Source organism: Camarhynchus parvulus, chromosome 3, assembly GCF_901933205.1.
Source record: "Camarhynchus parvulus chromosome 3, STF_HiC, whole genome shotgun sequence".
In the NCBI taxonomy this organism is placed as follows: domain Eukaryota; kingdom Metazoa; phylum Chordata; class Aves; order Passeriformes; family Thraupidae; genus Camarhynchus; species Camarhynchus parvulus.
This window is the reverse complement of record NC_044573.1, coordinates 20,693,072-20,711,474: the sequence shown is the minus strand read 5'-3', so window position 1 is coordinate 20,711,474 and position 18,403 is coordinate 20,693,072. Positions and strand designations below refer to the sequence as shown.

The 18,403-nt window shown below is 40.3% G+C and overlaps 1 protein-coding gene across 2 annotated transcripts in view; it reads left to right on the top strand.

Moving 5' to 3' along the window:
* Positions 1 to 6,238: 6,238 nt before the first annotated feature.
* The window catches only part of KCNK2 (potassium two pore domain channel subfamily K member 2), a 130,590-nt gene continuing 118,425 nt past the window's right edge, over positions 6,239 to 18,403 (top strand). Inside the window, exon 1 of one of the 2 annotated variants that reach the window (XM_030946020.1) lies at positions 6,239 to 6,478. The gene's annotated coding sequence lies outside the window, so the exon portion shown is untranslated. Of the gene's footprint in view, positions 6,479 to 8,718; positions 8,800 to 18,403 lie in introns of those variants that run through there. The other variant, XM_030946021.1, reaches the window with a different exon arrangement.

Sequence of the window (18,403 nt, the reverse complement as noted above, 5' to 3'; positions counted from 1 at the left end):
AAGGCTGAAACTGGAAATAATGCCTTGTAGGAAAAAAAAAAACCTACCACAGAACAAAGCAAATTCACTGTTAATTAACAAGCCTTCACAGCTTATTCCATTAATTTTATCCTAGTGTTTACATGCCAAGGTATGGCAGGACATGTGTGAAATACATTAATTTAGAATTAAGAATGTACCTTAAAAATAAATTAAATCAAAAGATTGAAAGGGAGCACAGAAAGAAATATTTAACTAGAGCATCTGGTAATTGCTGTCTCTTCTCCCTTGAGTTTTAGATTTTTTTCCATCACTTGACTGGATTTCCTCTGCTCATGCACATGCTTTGACTTTTTCTACATGACATGACATTGGAATGTTACTGCCTGACAAAGCAAGAAATTTTGAAGCCAACTTCTGTTCTATACAGCGACAAATTGCTGAATTTTCCCTCTTTTTGTCAGGTATAAAGCATTGGAAGATAAAACCAGTGTTCAGAACAGTTGCTGAAACTACAATATTGCATGAATGAAATACATTAATAAGTCTATAATTTATTTTGTTGGGATTTCAACAAGAAAATAATTTCGTCCCTTTAAGTCGTCACGCTGTTTAGTATTATGGCATTATTTCGATTTTCCATTTTTCAACCTCCAGAACTGTAAACCATCCCTGATGTGCCATGTGGTAGGTCAAAGGTGACCATCTTGAACATAAGAGCTTCACAAGGAACTGCAGTTCCCATTTGAAACCTGCTGGCTCACAGCAGTAAGCTACAAGTTTCTGCAGTTCACAGAGATAGTACGGCCTCTTCCTGCAGCAGCTGCGCCAGATAGAAATAACAGACCTATGGCTGAATAGGGGAAAGAAAAAACTGGGAACTCCTTATTTTCTTTATGTCACATCAGGGGCCTGCTGTGCCCTTGGCAGGGTGGCCAGGAAGCTCAGTCCAGCACCTTTGGCGCTGGTGAGGCATAAGCAGTGTCAGGTGTCACAAAGCAAAGTCGCCCTCACCCACAAGTGTGGCCACAGCAGTGACACGGGAGGGTGAAGCACTGGCAATTCCAGCGAACTGGAAATTTCTTCCGAATATGCAAAAAGCTCCTGGTGGCCAAAAGCCAATAAAACAGCTCTGCTCTATCGAGTCATAAAGCCTCTAGCACAAGGATAGCAGGAACAGCGATGCTTCTGCTCCTAAATGCCAAGGAAAAAACCCATATCAGGCTGCATGAAGCACGATTCAGGGGATAACTGCAGAGCCAGGACGAGGCACTGAGGGTACGAGTACTGCCTGTTCAAGAAGCTGAGCTTTCTGTGACATATGTCAATAAAATAATGTTCCTTTGCATCAGAACTGCAGTCCATCTAGTTCAGCATCCTACCACCAGGATACTGCCTTTGAAGTAACTGAAAAAAACCCTTCAGCAAGTGAATACATAACTCAATCTGTTCTTGTCCTCATACTACATCTTCTAACACCAAAAGTTACCTTCTGAATACAAGAAGAGATTAATTATTCTTCCCAGTAAATCTATTAGAATTTGTTATGGAGTAGTTGATACATCAGTTTGTGTCATCTTTAAACACAATTAAAAGGATGAGAAAAAAGATCTCAGTATTTGTCAATACATTTTTTGTACTAACAAACACTTCAGCAGCTGCCTTGAAAGAGTTTCAATTCCTCTGAAGTGGCAAGTAGTATTAACTCAGCATTTTAAAATTTTCCAAATACTTCTGTGAACTGTATACTGTGACACTTCAACTAATGAGGCCAAATTAACAACTTCAAAGTTTTAAATTAAATAACTAAAGACAGCCATTGGTGTCTAAATGTGCTGAGATAAAATTAAACCTGTGATTTACAGACAAATTATCTAAAGATGCACTGTCACAAAGTTAATGTGGAATTGGAGGACAGGGGAAAATATGTTATCAGCTATTAATTATAAACTCAGCCAAGGCTGAGACCAGCAAAATTTTGGGAGAATTATAGGTGGTAAAGTTATCATCATATGTTTGTGAGATCTTGGCTTAATCAGCTATTGCAGGATGAAAAGGGTGATATTTTTATATGTCTTACCTGAGTGACAAACATAAAAACTTTCAGTAGGAATTCACTTCCCATGCAGAATGGGGCCAAACAGTTGTAAATAATTAAAAGAGTTAAGACTTTCTCATTATCCTAATGGATCAGGCTGCCAGCATCAGCCAGATCTTGAAGTCTCTATTTGCCTAGCTATACCTGTATATTCCTTGATGTGTCTTAAAAAAGATCTTTGGACTCTGCATTTTTGGGCAACTACAGCTCTTCATGTATGAATGAGCATGTCTCTATAACTTCATAACCATTTCATTTATTTAGATTGGAACTTCTTTATATTGTTGCAATTTCTTAATATTTTCATACTATGCTAGTCCAGAAGAATCGGGACATCTTTTCTGCATATTTTTATTTCTATATAATTCATTTAAAAACCACTAGGGAGAAAAAGCACCTCATAAAACCTGTTTCCCATTTTTATGCTTTACAACTGGCTCAATAAAGAACTTTAAAAATATACAATTATCGTAAATGGGCAAGTGCATTTTACTTGTGATTTTTAATCACAATTGTAAATTTGGTTCCTACTCCAGTCCCCACTGAAGTCCACAATGATGTTGACATTGGCTTCAATAAAGGCACAATTTGATCTAGAAGCTCACTAGTGTTTCCAAGCAGAAGGTATGAAGAAATATGGGCAGGTATGTGCATGTTTGTGAAAGCAACAGAGAGGCTACACCGCTATCTTGTATTCCAAAACTGTGTACTCAAGTAGTTTCTTCAAATAACATGAGGGCTTGGCTGTAGGGGCTTTGTTGACTGCTAAAGACTTAACAAAATGAACTCTTCAAAATGTGCAGCTGTACTGGACCTTTGCAACTAAATTTACTTTCTGAAAAAAGGCACTTTCTGCTAGCAGTCAATTAAAAAAACCCAAAAAACCAAAAAAAACCCAAAAAAACCCCGAAGTATCTGATGACAATGAATCCCGATGAAGGAGGTCTGAGTATCTTCAGATGCATGAACATTTGCAAGGTGGTACTGATTAACTACTACAGCAGAGCACTGGCTGGCTTCATCATGGAGATCAGCTCTTCCTCTCAGTAAATGACCTACAGTAGTGTGGGAAAATTTTTCTGGATTCTTATGTGCTCTCTTATCTTCTCAAATGCTGCAAAGCACAGGTTAGATCAGAAAGCAAGAGAGTATTCAGTAGGAGAGAACAACATTGTTTAAAGCTAATGGGCTTTACTGACACGGGATTTTTATTTTCACTGTGCAAGCAAGAGCATTCCTGCTACAAGGCGAAATTAGTTAACAGAGCAAGATCATACAGTGTAGTAGGGGAGCCCTGCTGTTGCTTGCAGAAAGAACGTCAGAAATGAAAGGAGGAGGTATTAAATGCAATTCCCTGCTGCTCGCTCTCTCAAGGCACCGGCAGCTCTCCACTGGAGGCCTGCTGGCTGCAATCAAAGCTTGCCCTAAGAGACCTTCACCACAAAGCCAGAAGCACCAGCAACACACCAGACTAGAAAACTCTTATAAAATTGTAGCACAGTCTTGGAAGCCTTACGTGAAGGAGAATCCTCAGTTCTGCTTTTACAGGACCTCACAGGATCACAGGGTACTGGAGGTGGGAAGGGACTTCTGGATGGTTTTTGGTCCAGCCCCTGCTCAGGCAGGGCCACCCAGAGCAGGAGGCCCAGAGGCGTGCCCGGGCGGCTTCCAGTGTCTCCTGGGAGGGCGGACAGCTCACCGGGCAACTGTGCCCGTGCTCTGTCAGTCTCACGGCGGGCAGGCATTCCCGGTGCTCCTTCAGGGAGTGCCGGCTGTGTCCGCGTGCTGCCTATGGTATCACTGGGCTCCCCTTGGAAGGGCTCTGCTCCTGGCTCGGCGCCCCCCGCTGCCCTCCCTCAGGCCGAGAGAATCAGGGGAGGAGGAAAGGAGGGAGGGAAGGAGGGGGGAGCCCGCCGGGGTGCCGCGGCCCCGGCCCCGCACAGCAGCACCCGCGGATCCGCCCGGGGAGGAGCGCCGTGCCCTGCCCCGGCTTGCTGTCCCGCGGCTGCCCACGCCCTCCCATCCATCCATCCATCCATCCATCCATCCATCCATCCATCCATCCATCCATCCATCCATCCATCCATCCATCCATCCATCCATCCATCCATCCATCCATCCATCCATCCATCCATCCTCCCTCCCTCCCTCCCTCCCTCCCTGGCCTCCCCTTCCCCTTGGTGCCCTTCCCGAGGGCGCTCCCCTCCCGCAGCAGCAGCAGCAGCAGCAGCAGCGGTGGCGGCGTTGGCGGGGGCACTCCGAGCCGCTCCAGGCGCTGCTATTTATAGCTCAGCCGCGCTATTTTTAGAGGCGAGCGCGGTTCTGGCTCGGCAGCCGGGGCTGGCGAAGCGTGTGCGGCTGGGGCGGCTGGAGCGTCCTCGCAGCGCTCGCACACGGGCGGCCGGCCGGGAGGGACACACGGCAGGGGCCGCCTGGCGCAGTAAACATTTAGGGCTCCAGCGCGGGATTCGGCCTCTGGGGAGGTCCAGAGGGCACCTGCACCAAAATTCTGAGGTGCATGCAAAGCCAAAGAGACCAGAAGAGCAATGCTGGCGGTCAGCAGGCCCTGTGAGGGCTGTGCCTCAGTGCCTTTCTGAACCGGGCATCTCTTTGAAGGTGGCACAAAACAACTAGGCCTGAAAGCAGGAGTGCTGCCCACACATCTGATGTTCAGAGCGATGTTAATGATGTAAAGAGCTGTTGGTTGAGACAAACACTTGAAGCATAAGTATCAGTCATAAAAGTGCTTAGCTATCAATATTTAGTCTTTGGAGCTATCTTAGAAACAGGCATTATTGTGGGAGTTCCTTAGCTGTTTTGAGAGCGTGCACTCACCCTGAAGGGTATGTCCTCTCTTTCCTTGGTACGTTAAATTCACGTTAAACTTAAAGGGAGTCATGTGTGTGTAATGAACCAGCGTATAGCCCAGGGCACGCACTCTCTATCACCAGCCTCCATTATCTGCATTAAGTGACCAGAGGATAAATTAGACCTCATGTCAGCACTACCCTGATATTTCCTGCAGTTTTTAAAAATGTGTTTATTCAGAACTCTGTGTCCACTCCCTGTCAGATCATGCAGTTCCCCAGGAAGCTATTGACAAGCTGTGTGGCAGTGCAGAGCTGGAACCGAAGAAACCTCAGTGGAAGAATACAGGTCATACGATAAGGCAAAACCTTTATACCGAAGGAAAGCATAGGCTCATGTAAATTTGAAGCAAATTCTTCATGGGATTGTTAGCAGGGATAAAATCGAGCATTTTCAGAGCCCAGATAGTGTTTTAGCACTTCAACTGAAGGAGTATTTTAATTAACAGGCAGTTATAGTACACTCTTACTTGTGCCTCAGCCACTGCAAAGGAGCAGCTTTGTTTTAGCCAGTGGGTTTCACCCACTATAGAATAAGAGATGAGGAAGGGCACTCTGAGTAGAGCATACTGATCATTGATGCCCCTTGTGTATACCTAAAGAGGTTTAAACACCACCATGCTCCAGAAAAGAGTATATCTTGTAGTACATAAATTGTTGCAGTGCCTTGCCATTTTTAATATAGACAATGACCTACCTACTGTTCCAGAGTCATCTTAGAAGTCACCTCTCTGATGCTATCTTCAGCCCAAGTGGCATATAGGGCAAGAATGGATCTAGAATGAAGCACTAATCATACAGCAGGGAGGTTAAACTTCCAGCTTCAAAGAATTGTTCAATGTTTTCAGTCACTTCAAAAAATATGCTCATGTGGCAAGTGGAAGACATACTTTCTACATAGAAGTCTCCAGATTAATTAAATCAGGCAACTAAACATTTTTGTATGCTGACTTTTTGTCTTCTAGCAGATCACTACAAGTGAGAAAAGTTCTGAAGAGCAAGCTATGTTTTAAATTTCACCTAGGCAGTTAATTTGCATAGAAATAACTTGAGTAGTCCTTTAATTATCCCATAGTTCTGTTGAAGATAGACAAGAGCTATAGCTCATAATCTCTCAGTTATGTTGGTGTAGCAAGAATAACAAGTAGCTAGAAAAAAAGCATTTTTGTTATTGAAGTCAGGACACGCATGTCTGAATTCACACAGGGAACAGATGTCACAAGTAAGAAGACACCATCTATCCACACTCGCCATTTGGGGTTGAACCAGGAGAAAGTTGCGTAGATCACACGCCTGCAATGAAGAAAAGTTTCTCTTAATCTGCTGTTTCTTTTACAACCAAGACAAGGCTTAAAACACCTGCTTTTCTCCCACCAGTCATTGTTTTGATTAAAGAGGAGGAAAACCAAAACAAACATCTTATGTAGAAGATACAAAGCTGTTTTGAAGAGCTTCCTTTACAAGCGCTCCTCTTGAGACCCTGTCTCTCTCATAGAGTGGATCTCTTGTCTGAGCTACCTTTCTCTGCGAACAGGTACGTTTGTGTGCTTTTATTCCCTTTTCATGTAGGGCAGGTCTCTGCCTTGTATTTAATTGGCATATCTTATGCTGGCACTCTTGAAAATGAAAAAAAAGGGCTTAGTTGAAAGCAAACTATTAAAGAAATTCAGAATACTGGGGAATAAGCAAGAGAGAAAGATCATCAAACAGCAAATTGCTGTTTATCCTCATAAAGAGAAAATAAGCTGTCTGCAGCTCTTCCTTTTCTTTAATTACACTTAGCAGCTTCTCTTCATGCTGACCATGATAGAGTTTTGCTCACAGCCTTAGTTTTGTTAAACTCAGTAACAAGATTTTTTTGAAGACCCAATTTTGCAAGAATAAGCCAGTCTCAGTCTTTAAATAACTTCTGATTTGATATGTTTCTGGACAATGTTTGTCTCATACCTAAAGAAAGAAATATAACTCTTTCAAAGTGATTTGGTCAAGTTATACACAGTGTTTGGGTTTGCAAACATTTAAGATTAAGCAACTTTTTTATTTTAATTCACAAATGGGAATAAGAAGCTTTGAACTTTAAACTTGATTATTGTGACATGCCAGTTATGTTGTTATTTTCAGTTTTTTCTGATATCATTTGGTCAGGAGACAACATAAAATGAAGTAATAATAAATATTGGTCTGGTTCTGTAAACTTTTACTTGAGTGAGTAATAGCACTGAGACTGGAGGGACTGCTACTTCTACAGGTAGAAGAATAGTGATGGGAACATTTTGTTTCTTTAAGATTTAATTCATTAATAAAGTACAAGAAGGATGTATAAAAATTTGGTGTTGCTGGACTTCTCAAGAGGCACAGCAACTAAACAAACAACTGAATGATGTAGCAGCAGCAGGAGACCTGCTAATGCAAATACTTAGTGGTGTGACTCATAGAAAACAAGCTGAAAGAAAAACATTAACCAGCTTGCCCTTTCTCCCTCTGTTCTTCCCTCCCTCCTTCCCTCCTATCTGCCCTCTCCCCCCATCTTCTATCTTAAAAGCACAAGCAGATCAACACCACAGAATTTTTCCCTACTTGCAGGCTGTATATCCAAAAGAATTGGTAGGGAAGGCAAAAGTGTGATGTCATTCCATTTTAAATTGTAAACCAATCTATGCCAGTCTCCCTCTTGCTGAATCCCCAAAAGAAGTCTAAAGAGCTTTTCTATCTGTCTTACTACATTTGTTAGTGACCATCTCGGTGGATATGACAAATCCAAACGTGGAGAACAATCCTGGAGTAAAAAAAGCCATCAAGTCTAAGACTTCAAATGTAGTGGTGCTGCAAATCTCCTTAGAGGCTTTAGAACCTAATTTTTAGAACCATAACTATCAGGCATAACTGTATAACCCCAACCTTCAGCAGTCTTAATCCATCTGGGATTTTCATATGAATTAATGTTATCCTTTGCTTCTCTGCTGTTTCTGTGTTTCTTTCAGTGGATACTGTTAAAAGCTGGGTGTACTGGTGATATGTTTGGAGTTTTCTCTGCAGTTGTCTGTGGCTTTGTTATTCTAAACTTTCTTTCCAGGAAGCTGCAGTCACATGAGTTTAACCAACATACCTCTCTCACATTGCAAAGTGGTCACATTAGCAAAGGATCACATTTGAGTCAATGTGAGATTCAAATTATTGGAATTGAAAAGTATTTATTGATTGTAGTTGCCATATTCAATTATCACTCAGAGGGGAGACCATTCTCTTAAGGGGCTCCCTAAAGCACAGGTCTTACTTCTTTAGAGAAATTACCAACTGCCAATACTTGCATTCGCACTTACCCTGTGAACATCAGGGGAGATTGTGCATATTGCAATGCCAAGCACAGCATAAAGACTGCAGAATTAAGAAGCTGCTGAGATTATTCCAGCATCTGTTTTTTTTTTTAATATGGGATGTAAAAATATCTGCATTCTCACTCACCATCAAGCTCAACTGATGGGTACTTAGAAATGTACTTACATCTGCTCATTTTTCTCCAGACTACATTTTAATGGCACAGTTATAAGTTACTCTTGCTTTTGCTGAAATTTAAAAAGTAAAATCTATCCTTACTGTTTCTCATCTAATATATAAATAGCCTGATTTGTTTCTTGGAAACCTAAATTCTCACTGAAATAAACTGGTAGAGGAACAAGTTTCTAAAATACATGTTTCCAACCACTGGGAGGAAGTCTATCTTACTAGTATATTTATCATTAATCTGCAGTAATGATCCAGAAACTCAAACCAGCAGGAAGGATAAAAATATAAAGGCAAGCCTTAAATAACCTGTTGACAGAGAAGATTTAGAGGTAAATTTAACCTCCATCTCAGGTACAGTGACCACTTGCCACTCTGGTTTTGCATAGCATTTTATTCTGTGCTTTTTGCTGGTTCATCAAACATCTGTAGAGCAGACACTGTGCCTTGAGCCTTCAAAGAAAACTACACAGCGCCATGAGAGAAGGCAGGATTTGGGAATGGTGCAAGAAGTCTATTCTCTAAGCCTGTTTGAGAGTACACCATCAAGACCTTCAGATTGTGGTATGGACTTTGTAGGTAGGGCTGGTTGATTCTACAGGTCCTGAAGTCATGGAGCTAATTAGGCATTACAGTGATGAAGATTCTCAGCCTGGATGAACCCATCCACAAGCCATATGGAGCACTGCAGGAATTCTGTGTCTGGAGTGACATTCAAGATAGAATTGTTCAGTCTGATAAAGGAGAGTATCTTGAGGCCTTGTGTCAAGATAGGCTTGGAGTGGAGGAGTTAATTTCTTCACCTGAGACTCTGCTGAGTATTGCTTCTCTGTGTTTGCTGAAGAAGATGCATCTGCACAGTCAAAGGAAAGTTGAACACAGATTCAGTCTGTTTTAAAAAAAAGCAAGAATCAAATATAGGTTTGCAGACTGAGCTTCATTTTTCCAAAATAAAACTCATGATCCAGTGATTCCAAGCCCTTCACATTCAAAGGAAGAACAATATAAATGCTGATGGACGTGCATGAGATTTAATTTATGGTATAAGTAAGAATTCAAATTATTACTGTCGTTGTTAGTAATGCAATTATTTCGTTAACAAGTTTAAAAATAATTAGATGAATCTGTTTTATAATATTTTCAACAGATCTCAATCTGGATGTAGATGGATGATCCTTGTTGAAATGCAGGGATATCTGCTGAAATATTTAATATTTGTTACAAGGGCACATTCCATGGCATTGCCATGTCATGTGTTACCTTGGCTGTAACATTATATTGCCTAAATCACTATGAAAGCACAGTTCAATGCATTGTGCAAGAGACCTGGTGACTGCTTCCCAGCAATGATGAGAATGAGTTATGAGCCTCTCTGCTTCTTCCTAAAATAACAGGGAATGAATTTCATGTGGGCAAACACTTGACTCATTCTTCTTGGAACTGATAGCTTACCACACAGGACTTGGAGGCTGCTCAGTGAACCAGTCCACGGTTCACAGGAAGAAGAAGCCTCCAGAGGAGCTCAGACGCTCAAAGAATAGCATTCTTGGCCAAAAATAACTCTGAGCACTGAAAACAAATTGAAAAAAAAGTGTTGGTCTACTTGTAAATCTGTTGCAGCAACATGTACCTCCAGTCATATTTGAGAGATGAATGGTACATCCATCTTTGTCTCTTCGCTCTTCTGTTTCCAACCAAAGCTTCTTCCCAACCTGACCAGCACTACATAGGATACACATAGGCTTGTGACCATGAGTCACAGGATCTGTGTCAGCTGCTGCTGGTGAGGACCCTGGTGCAAGATGTGAAGGTAAGAACGGCTGCCTTGGGGCAATTGCAATGCTACAGAGATATCTGCACAGGGGCTGAGGACAGGCTGGAACTGTAGTAATGGCAGTGTGAGAGAGGGACAGTCCCACATGGGATGCTGTGCGAGCAGGATGTATAGGCATTATTCTTGGAGTGTCCTGAATGAATGTGCAAAGGATGGAATGCACCACATTGTGTTGGGGGTTTCAGCAATGTTTCGTATGGATGTGTGTGAACGTGGGTGTGGGGTGAGATGTACCCAGAATAGCAGAATCAATACATCTCTCCTATCTGTTCACACCCGCTGGTGAACTGGAGGTCACCTTTCCTCCTGTATCCTCCACAGATGCTGTCTGGCTTGCTCTCGGGTCTGTAGCAGACTGTGAGGAATGGCATGGCCAAGTTTTTGAGTCTATGTGTTTTGTCTTGACTGACAGACTTCTGCAGACACTTTGGCACAAAGTAGAAAATGGCTCACTGACAGCAGAAGGAATATGTCCTGCTTGGAGATGTGAATTCTTCCTTGGATGGAGGAGCTGCTGTGTACTGCCAGCCAGCATTCTTGCTGAATATTAAGTTTCCAAATTAAAAAAAATGATTTAACTGTACACAATGTGCTATGAAATACTGCAGTGCCATTAATCTTTAGGGACTATTGTGTAGATAGGGGACCGAGCCCAAACCTACCTACGTACCTTTTTTCCCTGCATTTGTGTTCACTTCTCTACTTCCTGTGTAACCACTCCTTCATGACAGTAACAAAACATTCATTCCTTGCTCACAAGTTTAAATAGGGGGATAAAGAGAGGGATCAGCCTGACAAGAGTGGGGAAAAGGGTCTGGAAGTGTTTGGTGATAGTAAGGAGAAAAATTGATCATTTTACAAAGTGTGGTCACTCCTCATTCCCTTGCTTCTGAAAATATATAATTCCAGTACTGGTATCAGGGAAAGTGTAATCTTTGCTATCCCTGGGAAAATTTCAGGTATGCCTGCTCCAAGTAGTATATTTGACATCCTTGTTTCTATGCTGACATATCAGCCTTCATTCCAGAAATGGCACGCGTCTCCAAGGACAGAATAACTTTTCTCTTCCAGAGTGCTCCTGGCCTGAGGCTGATCTCTGTAAGCTGTCTACAACTGAGGTTTCTCTGCACTGGGAAATTATATTCATGTTGGAACAGGAATGCAGGAAATTAATGTGGTAACAAACACTGTGCTAAACACAACCATCTATATTTGGATGCTCCTTTGTGCTAAATCCTGCCTACCTATACAGGAAGCTATAAAAGGGCCTACCTATACAGGAAGCTATAAATGGATCTTGAAGTGGACAAAATTATTAGAATCACAGCTTTTAAACAATACATGGAATATACCAATTTGAAAGACATGTTTAAACACAACTTACTGGTGTAAAGAGACCATAAAAAAAGTAATCTAAAGGAGACTTATTGTCTAAATTGGTCATAGCAGCTTCATGCTGAAGTTGAGTTTGTACTTGATAACGGAGATAAGTAAAATAAAAAACCCTGTGAATATCTTTCTAGACTCAATGAGGATCATGTTTTTATTTTAGTGTGCTAGAAGAAATATGATTGACATGGTTATGTTCTCCTGAAGATACATGTGTCAAAAAAAAAAACCTAGGAAGCATCCAACATCATTTGCCCATTCTTGCAGAGGGTTAGGAGGTACCATTTAAAAATGGCAGGCCCAGATTGACATGAAAATCCCATTTATTAAATGTCTTTTAGTACCAAACTGCCTCTATTCTATTCAGTTGCTGGTTTTGTTAGGACCTGTGTGTCATTAGGAGTGCTCCCTGTTAAAATATGCTAGTTTTGAACAAAGATAGATTTCTCTTGCAATATGGAAGTACATGTAATGGGTTTGAACAAATCATAATAAGACTGGGAACATTAGACAGTAACTACTTAATCCTGCAATGATTTTGTTAATCTTGTCTTTGTTACAAAGGTAGTAAAAGTAATTGAAATGTTAATCTAGAATATTTACTAGGGCATTGTCTACTCTGTATTCAATTCATCTTGCTCTGCTGTAGGTTAAAGACAGAATCACTATTAGAAAAAATATGAAATTCTTGGATCTATGCACTTTTGACTTAAGGAATTGAGCTGCATTAATTGTACTTGTTTTCTGCCCACAAGGTGTGAAGTGATGATCAAACAGTTGGCGAGCCTTATATGGCTTTGATATTGTTGTATCCTAACAACAATGGATCTGCAAAAGTAGGAATTTCTCCAGAAGTCAGCCTATAGGGTAACTATTTTTGCAGGCAGTGTAGTGCAGGTGTAAAAAAGCTAGTGAGGGTGTGACCTTGGGGAATTCTATACTTGGTGTGTTTGGATTCAGACCATGGGTTCTTTTTGTTGAGCTTGGATAGAGTTACATGAAATGTTTTTAAAATTAAGGGATATACATAGTACAAGGTGGAAAATGCTGGTGTTATTTTAAGTCTGTTTTCATGCAGCATAGAAAGTGACACAGCGTTTTGGATATTGTCCTGAGAAGAAAAGCCAAGAAATTCTGTTTTTGAATCCTGATACTGACACTTACTCATAGCCAGAAAAAATGAGGTAGCTGCTGAGGCACAGTTACCCTACTTTTTCTGGAGGATCACTAATTCCCCTGTAGTTACTGTATTTTCAAAATGTAGAAACAATTCTTATATTATGAGGGTTAAACAGATTGTGTATGACAAATTGCATTGAAGACTGAGTATTGAAGAAATTACATACTTTTAAATAGGGCTCAGTATTTAATAACCTATCAGATAGCTGGCTCCTGCTCCCTCTCCCTTGCAACAATTTTGCAATTTGTTTTAATGGCAGTAGAATGACCTCCAGAGTTTCTACAGTTTTCATCCACATTGTATTTGAAGACAGCAATGCCTGTTCTAAATGACTCTTTGTGTTGTCTCCAATTCCAGCTCCATGTAGCACTTTTAGTCCTGTGATGATTCAGGAGACAAAACAGCTACTTAACCCATAAGATCCTTTACCATTTGAGGTATTTTATCATGTATCCAAATTCCAACATTTTGTCAGATGCAGATTTTCTCTACTTTCATTGCTCATTATCCACTATTCAAAAAGAAAGCCAGTGGTTCCATCAGCTGAGTACTTCAGTATATAGATGTAATCAAAGTGAAATCATGACAAATACACAGCATAAGAAAAGCATAATTGTACAATTGCAGGCAGAAGAATCAAGCCTGCACCCATTACTCTATTTGGACTGGAGAGAACTATTGTTTTGTAAGAATAATTTCCTGACTATGGGAAAATAAAATTTCTGGCATATCTCTTAATCTGCAAATGTAGGGGATTTTAGAGCTGCATGTGAAATTTTTGGTTAAGACCCAGCTCTGGGGAAAGAAGAAGTGTTGATGAAGTAAGTCATGGTAAAATGATGACAGATAAGTCTGTGAGATAAAAGGTGTGATAAATCTGTGAGGCTCTGCCAAGTGAGATGATTTTTGTTTATGCTGTTCTGGCAATCTGTTTTGTGTGTATATGTGTGTCAATTCTCAGACAGGTGCTCAGGTGCTGAGCTGACTATCTCATTAGTCTGGGTGGAAATGGAGGTTATTGGAAGTTGCACCAGTTCCCCTCTGCATATGGGAATAGGCAATGCTGTATGCCACTCTTCCACATCCTTGACCTGGTGGCTTCACTTCAGGAGTGGGGAACAGCAGGGGTGGCCTCAGGTGCTTGTAGCCTGGTCCTGAGCCTCTGGCCTTGTGCCATTGGCATTTTGGGGGATTTGTAGCTCTTGCTCGCTCATGTCTACTCCCCAGCTCATTCCAATCAGCATGGTTGGATTCTGGCTTTCCACTCTTGCACAAGAGCTTCTCTCAAACCTCAGCTGTTGGGAGAATGAGAGAGAACATGATCTAGGTGTCTTAACGTGCCAGAGCCCCACACAAGAGGTAGGCAGAACGTTATGTGACCATAGCCTTGCTGATGGACACAGGGCTATGCAGGATATATCTCTCCTCCCAATGCAGACATCCAGATACATTTTAGTGGGAATTCCTCACTGTTGCCACAGAAACTTATAGGGCTATGGTAGTACTTGAAAGTTCAGGGTTGCTCAAACCTCTGGAACAAAATTTGGTCTGTACTCAGTAAATAGTATTGAATTTAGAATCTGTTGTTGACTTCCAGTTAAATCAACAATTATGAATGAGAAACAATTAAATACATTGCTTGCTAACTGCACAGAAGATGTATGTGTTCTATTACATCTCATTCTGTTATTTTTGTCCTTTGGTTAATAAATATAATAAACATGCCCACCCTAAATACATTACTGCAGGATGCTAATATACTGAGGATATGAACATAATAGTTGTCCTGGAGAAATTGTCCAACAGAACAAATAAGAAAATACACAAACAATTTTATATGACTTGATGTGATTATTCTGTCTTAAATTTCTACGGACAAAAAATATCACTCTAATTACTTTCTCAGAAGTCCTAAATAGCAAGATAGAGGAACAAAGGATAACCACCAGAGTCGTAGATCAGTTACAGACTTAGACCATCTATAGTGAATTTCACTCTAGTTTATTTTAAACAGTTGATTGTGCAGCATATGCATACCTAAGGGAGTCTTACCTAAGAGAAGTAAAAATAGTAATGAATAACATATTCATGCTTTATAAAGGTATATATTCATAAACATAATTTATCTGACCTTGGTCGAGCTTTGTTTATGTCAGAAGACTTCTCATCTTTTATGAAAAATGTATTTTCTGAGAAATAAATTATTTCAGAGAAAGGCAGCTACATTTTTTCAGTGAAACAAACAAAATTCCCAGATTCAGAGCTTTCAAGCACACAAGAATGTTGAACTAATCACTCAGTATTATTTTGTGTTCTTTTGTAAAGGTTTCAACACTGCAATTTAAATCAGCAGGCTACCTGTTCAACATGATTTTCAGAGAGATTCCAGCTGAGCCCTGATCTGTAAAAGTATATACTTTAAAAAGGTTCTCATTTTTGTAGTGCAAGTACTCAAGGATTCAATGAAAGAGTGAAATCAAGGTGTGTGTGAAGGCCTATTTTTTGTTTTGCATTTTCCATAGCTGGGTTGGTTACAAATAGGATGTGTGAACTCTGGAGTAAGAATTGAAATGCAGAGCACAACCATGTATTTCTTGAAATAGCACATGGTTAAATGGATATTGATACTTTTACTTCTGCATGAACAATGCTCCATGGATTTCTTCAATAAATAAATACCCCAGGAAATTGATGCTTTGAGCCTTCAGAGTCTTCACACATCCTTGCAAGACCAATGCAAGAAATGCACTTACTCTTTCCGTCATTTTTCTGTTATCAATCATGTAATTCATATCAAAGGAGTTGAATCAGAGCCTCTTATACATATACATGGAGCAGATAGCTCTGAAACCAGCTGCCTTGAAATACAAAGTTGTTCTTTGCAGGGAACAGCTCTAGTCTTGTCTGTATTGAAGATATTCCCATATAAGTAGTATTTCCTGAGTTTTCCAGTGGTTTTCCTTAAACTTGACAGGCTCAGTTGGTTTTGGGGTTTTAGGCTGTCATTGTGTTCCATTTCCAAAATGTGACTGAAAGAGGCCTGTGCTTTAATCTCCATGTGACTACTGGATTTTTATGTTCCAAACACCCACCATCCCAACTGTATATATCTAAAATATATTCTATAGCTTCCTGCAAATCTCCATAGATGTTCGCAAATATTAGTCATTTTGAGGAATGATGCTCTTTTTAATACCAACAACCATTATGTGCCAAATAACTTTGTGACTCCTTACCTGTGCACTTGTATTGGTAAAAAATTTTTTGTATCACACAGAATTGCAGAGCAGTGTGGATGAGTCCTTGTATGGCCTCATATCACTTTAAGTTTACTGCTTGAAGGCTGTGCATCAAAGCATTTTGTGCATCATTAGCTTGTTCCTTGCCAGATGATGTGGTACCCACACAAATATTACCATCTGGTAACTTCTGCTTAAAGCAGCTGTTGTCAGAATATTCCAGAATTTTAATCAGTTTCTAGATTTCTAAATGCCCAAGTCAAGATACCTTAGATCTCCCTGCAGGAAGAACAGCTTCTTGGATGACAGAGCTGCACTATAACTGCTGATGTCCTCCTGGAGCTGCATCCATGCACAAAAGGGCCACGTTCCAGGTGTAAGTCCCTAGATGGCGATTGACTTGCTCTAGGATAACTTCCTATGGGAACATCTTCCAGGTCATGTTGAAAGAACTAAGGACTACAGAATGCGTGAGAACAAGAGTTGTCCGCCAAATTGTGATGGTCTAAAAGTTGCTTTGTCTCTTGAGTTTTAAGGTAGGATGCAACAGAAAGTGTGTTGTTTATTTTTGTGTGATGCTTCTTAACGAATGTGCATTGATTAAAAAAGCTACTTTTAGGTTTTGGGATATTTGGGTCAGATAAAAATAAAACACGGAAAAAGCCTGGGCTAAAAAGGAAAGGAATCTTCTATACAGCTTTGCAAATGTGAAAATCCTAAAGAGCAAATATTCAATGTGGGTTTTTTTCACAGGGATTTATGTATAATTTCAGAAGGACACAGTAATGGAAAGATATTGATCAAAAAACTAGCAAAAATAGGTCTTGGATTGCTAGCATATAACAGTTGTGAAAACTTATCCTCCATTTCCTTGAGTCACCATAAAGTTTACATTTTAAGACATAGGAATTACTTGTAGACATTTCTGTGTAATATAGTAGCAAGGATTAGTATTGATTTAGCTACAGACGCTGGATGTAATTATTTCTTATCAACACAAAGGTGGATTTTTGTCCAGTGAATTTTCAGTGGACTTTTGTCATTAAAGCATCATGTAATTAGTATGAACCATAGTTGTAACTGTAGAAAACAATTATGTGTTGCTGAAAATTATGTTTCCTTCTCAGAATTTTTGCAGGAGAGAAAACTGGGAGAATTATCGCTATAACAGAGGGTAAAATGAAGTCCTCTATAGAAGAATTTAATTGTGATGGGATTGCTATGAAATAGCAGAATGTAGGTAAAAAGTCAATGGGTACTTTCTTTAAAAGTTTAGCATAAAAGAATTCAAATATAAATTCTCCCTCATCTGATTTTACTAGTTACCAAGACCAACAAACAAACAAAACCCTGCTCCCCCAATAATTCTGTAATATTTTATTTCCCTGGACCTTAAAAATCTGTGTGCTGTTGTTTTTCACATCCCCTTCTTATACTGGTCAAAATTTGTGTTCATGTTTGCCATGCAGCCTTTAAAAAAACCACCAGCTGCAAAGACTGGGCTACTCTTCTAGAAAGTGCAGATACTAATGTTGTTTCTGGGGAATGCTGTTTGGAAGTGTTTTCCAGTCTAGACACTGGTGTATACAGATACTACAAATAGAGAGAAGTATTTTACTGTGGTTCTTAAGTTTTGCAGATTCTCAAAGCTCTCCTTTCCTGCTGAATTCTTATTAATTTTTTCCACATTTGTGGCAGCTGAAGTAGTGTGGGATTGATGTCTGTCTGTCCCATGGAGTCTAGGAAAAGGTGGAGTACTTGCCTCAGCAATGCCACAGAGTTGCAGATAGGTGATTGGTGCCTTCTGCCATTGGCACTGCACGTTTTCTGCTATTTGTGGTGAACTCCCTACTCAGTTCTGGCAGAGTGGCTGGATACCCTTTCACCTGACACTGCCACTTCTCAGGTGATTAAGGGACTGTATCTCCTAGTTTTTCACAGTTATTGTCACTGGTTTGCTTCATGTCAGAGCACAAGTCAAGAGCAAGCCACATTTTTTCTGTGTTAAATGGCTGCACAGAAATAGGACAGGAGATTAATTTGGATAAATGTGCTGAAACCGAGTATATATGAGGACATATACTTCCTGCATTCCACTCACTCATGTTTAATGCATATTCTTTATTTTGTATGCATATCAGTCCAGGCAAGAGAGTGGGTTTCTGCAAAGCACTTTGTTTTTCTTTTTCCCTGGCTTCTCTGAAGGCAGAGACACGCTCGAGGCACCCACACTCTTTCATGCATATCTACTGCTGTTCATCAATCAGAGAGCCACAGTCAGATCATCAAGGCGCTTCGCAACCTTTGTCATGTGCG